The 6000-nt window shown below is 40.3% G+C and overlaps 1 protein-coding gene across 2 annotated transcripts in view; it reads left to right on the forward strand.

The window, feature by feature from the left end:
- Positions 1 to 6000, forward strand: part of septin9a (septin 9a) — a 102871-nt gene that overhangs the window by 81701 nt on the left and 15170 nt on the right. The window lies entirely within an intron of this gene.

Here is a 6000-nt window from a genome sequence, read left to right on the forward strand (position 1 = left end):
TTTCATTCCTACTCAATAGCCTTAGTTTGTCTGCCTGTGCTGACAAATCATTTTGAGCCTGAGCCAGTTCTGTTTGCAGAGCGGCTACGTCCTGGTCACCAGGTATGGTGCCTGGACTTGAATCGTCAATTTTGAGTAGTTCACACTCAGTTTCTAGGTCTAGATTTTCATCTTTTAACCTTTTGATTTCTGCTTCTTGGCTGTCAGTGATACTCTGCAAGTCTTCTTTCTCTGCAGATAGCCTAACAGTTTCGACCTTCAAATGGTCGTTTGCCTGGCGCAGATCAGCCAGCTCACTCTTTAGCTCCTGGATTCTCATATCCCTGTCTCTTACCTGTTCGTTGGCAAGGGATACTCTGTCTATAGCTTGGGTTAACTGAGCAGCCCAATTTAGTGCTAGACTCGAGAGGAGTTTGGCTAGCGTGGGGCCCTTTAAGGCCTGGCCCGCAGCTTCAGCTGTAAGCTGTGCTGTCTTGAGACTGATTTCTTCATAGGTTAAGCCCTTAAGCGTTTCTATGTACCCTGGATTCACAGCACTGGTCAGGTCTACGACCAGCTTTTCAGGCAGGGTTAATTCAGCCATTTTAAAAACAGATATTCTACTACACTTAGCGACTAATCTGTTCTAACGCTTGCCACAAAAGTGTTATTAGTTGGAATCACTGAGACAATGCAAGTGACACACTGACTAGTGATAAAGCTTTAGCACTTGGCTACGAGTTGTCAGAGGTAATTACCCTTATCTGACACTCATCTAAGTTTCACCAGGACTCACTTGATAGACTTACAAGGTATAGCAACCCTTGGTTATAATTTAGAATCAATTAGCTATAATCTAAAATTACAACTTCTTCTAACAGTAGAGTTTCCTGAGTGAGGAAACTTTTACCAGATCTATGCCACTGTAAAATGGTCCAAAACTTAACCACAACTCTTATTACTGCAAACAATTCAACTGTAACAAATCCTATTCACAAATAGTACCACAAAGCTGAGTAAGGAAACTATGAATCAGGCTTGGGAGGAACCACCTGCTTTTACAAATAGTAACTGACCAAACTGAGGAACCTAGTTTCCTGTTAAAGTAATTACTCTTGAAATCTTTAAGTCAATTCTTTTGTGTTGATAAATCAACTGGCTCGTTTCAATCTTAGCTAGCCCACCCAGGGACGCCAATTATGTAGTAAACGGGGCTCACGTCACCAATGACGCTGTGATTTTGGGTCACACGTCACTCAAGGTGCGTTTGTGAGTCTATCAGATGACCAATTCCCACCTCGCTGGGTTCGGTGTATCAGTCAAAGACTGTTAATTTGGCAATAGGTCAATAAATTGAGATTTGCACCCTGGAGGGAGTTGGTCAACTGATTTATCTGAAAGTTTGGTGGTTTAGCTAGCTAGTAGAGCCTTGAATCATCAACACAATGAAAACACAATTGTAATAAAATTAATGAAATTTATTAACAATAGATATGCAAGAGTAAATACAACACTAGTGATAAACCAATAAATGAATACACACTGCTAATAGATAATAGGCAACTAAATGTGAAAGAAGATACCAAATAAAGTGTAGAAACTAACAAAATGGAATGAACGCAGAATGGCAGAATGCAATGCTGTTGAGCTGAAAGTAGCAATAAAAGAGATTTCTATGGTAATGTTGTCTATGGGAAACCCACTTAATGGCTCTGGTAGGTTTAATGATAAATAACTGCGTATTTATCTTGGAACAAACAATATAGCTATCATTTGTAATGCTGACCACAAGTAAATGTTATCTAAACAGGTTAGAAAACATAGGCTGCAGGTATAAACTAAGCCAAGGTCTTTAGGAAAGAGGTTTGGTAAGTTTATAGTTACGTTCCACTTGGTCGGGTGATCAGTCCGGCGGCAGAGACGTCTTCCACTGGTGATGCGGTTTGCATATAGTGGGGAGGGCACAGAGTTGCGTTCCGGTAGCCGTCGAGGCGCTGACCTGGAGGATGCTTGACTTCTGTTGTGCCAAAGAGGGTCCTTAGGGCGTGGACCGGGCAGCTGGGTCAGATGGATTCTCACAGGGTCCTTTGCAGCAGGGCTGCGTCGTTGAGGATCCGTGTGCTCAAGGCAGTGTCTGCCAATGTGGAGGTCCTTTGCGGACTGGGCTGCGCTGCTTTCGGAGTGGCAGGAGTCAGACGGGGTCCGTCACTGCTGGGTCCTTTGCAACTGAAGGGCAGCCGAATTCAGTATAGAAGGTTTACTCAAGAGCTGAGTGGATCCTTAGCTGTCTTGAAGTCTCTTTCCTCGTCAGGCCAGAAACTCAGGACCTTGTATCTGCTAATGTCTTAACCTTGAGGGGTTCAGACTCAGAACGGTGTAGCTGTTAATGTCTCTTCCCTTACGGGACTTAGACGCAGTACAAGGAGTGTCTTTTCGGAGGCTACCTTTATCTCTTTTTGATGAGGAGGAGATTGGAATCTAGCGCCTCTCCATTCCAGGAATGTGATTGGCCACTTGTGTCTGAGGTGGCCATGGTGTTACCCGCCCTAGTGTGGAACTCATTTGCATATAGTAGAGTGCAAAGTTAGACAGTGTCTTTTACAATTTACCCAATGCAACATTTCTTTACCAAACCTCTTTCAAATTGTTACCCACATTATGAGGAGCAAAAAGAGTCCAAACATGATAGAAAACTGTTAAACAATCACTTATTAATATCACAATATGTTAATACGCCTGCTTCTGTGAACTGTTAGGTTAACAGTCAATGGCCATCAACATACACTGTACTTTATCAAAGGGTGAAGTGAATCTGTTGCAGTTTACATCAATTTAAGTTCTCCAAACATATGTATGAATGGATTTGGATGGATCTTTGTGGCCTTCTTTGTTTCGGCCACTGCTGTTGCATCCAGAGTTCTGAAGGAATTTTTATGGCAGTCATTCCCAAACCTTAGGATTGGAGAGGGTCAATCCGTAGTCCAATGAGAAGTCCTCTCTTAGGTGGTCGTAGGTGCAGAAGGTCTCTCTTCCTGTTCTGTTAGAGGTGTCTGGTAGTTGTCTTGGCATCTTATCTGATGTTTCTGAACATTTGTTTATGTTCCTCAACCAAGATCCAATCACAGTGTGGCACATCTCCCTCCACCCTGGCAGATAGGGAAGGGGGCCTGCCATAAACTGATCCTTGGAATGCCATTTCGACCGTTGTTCACTACACATATCTTGAGAAAAGAGAGAATAAAACCTGCTGTAACTAAACTGACATATTCAGTAATATGGTTGTAGCGCACTGAATGTGTTATTGTTAGCTTACAGTACATTCTGGGAAATGGTAATATTCTGCGATACTTGACAGGCCACATATTTTAGGAGACTAAAATATTTTTACTTTGATGTGGTGAACTTGTTAATGGTGGTATGAGTTGTGTGTGTGCGTGTGTGTGTGCGTGTGTGTGTGTGTGTGTGTGTGTGTGTGTGTGTGTGTGTGTGTGTGTGTGTGTGTGTGTGTGTGTGTGTGTGTGTGTGTGTGTGTGTGTGTGTGTTGCTTTTTCTTTCTTTCTTTCTTTCTTTCTTTTTTTTTTTTTTTTTTTTCATGCCCACAGCCAATTCTGTTGGTCTAACCTGTCAAAAAAATGTCAGACTTCTTGAATTCAGTTGAGAGTTCAGAGTGACAAACAGTACTGCTGTCAGTCAGGATGTGCTACCAGCGCTATACTAAGTTAAGTTTACAGTTTAGGTTAAGGTTTAGTATTTGTTTCAGCATTGTGTAGGCAATCAGCACTGATTTACACGGCCAGTGAAATCTTTAAATCGGCTGCTGGGCAGGGTTTCAATCAAATTGGTTTGGGAAAAAAATATATGATTCTATGTCACTAGCATATTTGAATAGTATATTTTTACATTTTCTCAAGCAATTATGAGCACCACTGTGTTAATTGTTGCCAGGGCATTGCTGTGCTATTTAGCACATTTTAAATGTGTTTTGGCACATTGCTACAGTGTTGCTAAATTGTTCTGGGTGATTGCCATAGTGTTTCTATGAGTTAAAGAGATAGTTCACCCAGAAATGAAAATTACCCCATGATTTACTCACCCTCAAGCAGGGTTGGAGCTAAACTCTGCAAGGCTGCGGCCCTCCAGGACCGGAGTTTGAAACCCCTGGTGTACAGTCACACTAAAATGTATTCAGATACCTTAGACTGAGTAAAGAGTTAGACTGTTTCAGAACAAAGTCATCTTGATAATGTCAGATAACTTAGAATAGAAAGGTATTTAATGGATTACAAACAACCAAAAATTCTGACTGTTAGTATGACAATATTTACACAGCTATCAATACTTTGTTGACCAATTACCAAGCAGTGCTTAATTTTGTTCAGTTTGTGGTGTAAAATGTCTTATTAGCAATTAAAGAAAAACACTTAAGCAAAGCATCATCAGGTCAAAGTGTCTGAATAATTTTTGGTCCTAAATTTGTCAGTTTTACTGGTAGTCCGTCCACTGTGTGAAGATTTTGGGGGTATAATATGTCACAGTTTAATTTATTTTGCTATCCTCACTTACATAAATGAACTATAGTCTCCTACTAAAATAATAATTTTTGGTTTGACTGTATATGACTTTTTTTCTTTCAGATAATATTTTTTGAGTTATATTAAAAAATGTCCTGACGCTTCCTAGCTTTATACTGGCAGTGAATGGGTGTTACTGTTCAAAAGTCCAATAAAGTGTGTCCACCCGTCATAAAGTGCTCCACACTGCTCCAGGGGTTAATAGGCCTCCTAAAGTGAATGAATGCACTTTTCTAAGAAAAATATCCATATTTACAACTTTATAAACTGTAATTTGTAGCACAGAGGATAGACCAAAACAAAACACTGGTTATGAATTAGAAGTACAAAACAAGGATTCTTAAAGAGAAATGTCAGAGGTAGTGTTGTCAAAAATGCTGGCTTCGGTACCAGCATACCTGCAAACTTGTCGCTTTTCGGCGCCGTTTTCATTGTCAATTGGGTCATTCACGTGAATCGAGTTTTTTTTAGGGGGGGGGGGGGGAGTTGGGCTTGCGTTAATTGACATCTGGGCCGATCGGAATCTCAACTGAGCTCGCGTCTGTCAAGAGAGGGAGGTGGGGGTGGGCTTGCGTGCCATGTAGGCCATTATTGGACAATTCTTATAAATGACATTTTTCCTGGACCAATCTCAGCGCTTGCTTCAGTATCTTGAAACACACTGCCATCTGTGTTCGCGTCTGTCAAGAGACACCTGACCTAATGTGGAAACTCTGATGGAAATTGAAATGACCTTATGCACGGAGCGTTCTTTAGAACTTCTGCATAAAGATAAGCAGCTCGTAAACTTCCGCTAAAGCTCATTTTATATGTGCTATATATTAGGTGGACACTCTTGAGACTGATCTACTGCCTCGTTCTTATCAGAAACTGAGAAAAATGATAATTGCAACATTATAAACAATGTTAGCGGCGTGAACATTCAGTTTCTTATTATTTAACAACACATCATTTAAATGCGGAGCCAGGTAATCCCGTACTCTCCATATCTGCATAGTTGTACATTTAAATGCTGACAGTTAAACACTATCATAACGTGTTTAGGCTAACGTTAGCTAGCAAGCCATACTTCTCTTCAAGGACATCTTAATCGTATTCTTGATAATCACTAACTTGCCTTCAAAGTCATGAACACATTTTTAAAATCTTATCACAATATTTTAAAGCCTTTATTATTTTCCAACTCTACAGCTGTGAAATAAAATGTACTTCAAGGACTCATTTTTCATTCATAAAAAACTGCATCGGACAAAATGACTTTTCGCAGAAAACAACGTCTTTTTAAAAATAATATGGAATGACCCATATAACCAATAGATGGCAGCAGAGGATTATTTATTATGCAGCTGCCTTTTAAACTCCCTATATTTTTCAAGACGGCTTTCTTTTTGATTTATTATACAATATCTAGTATAATAAATTGTAGTACTTTTACCGCCATTAAGTGTGT

This window comes from Garra rufa, chromosome 1, assembly GCF_049309525.1.
Source record: "Garra rufa chromosome 1, GarRuf1.0, whole genome shotgun sequence".
Classification (NCBI taxonomy): domain Eukaryota; kingdom Metazoa; phylum Chordata; class Actinopteri; order Cypriniformes; family Cyprinidae; genus Garra; species Garra rufa.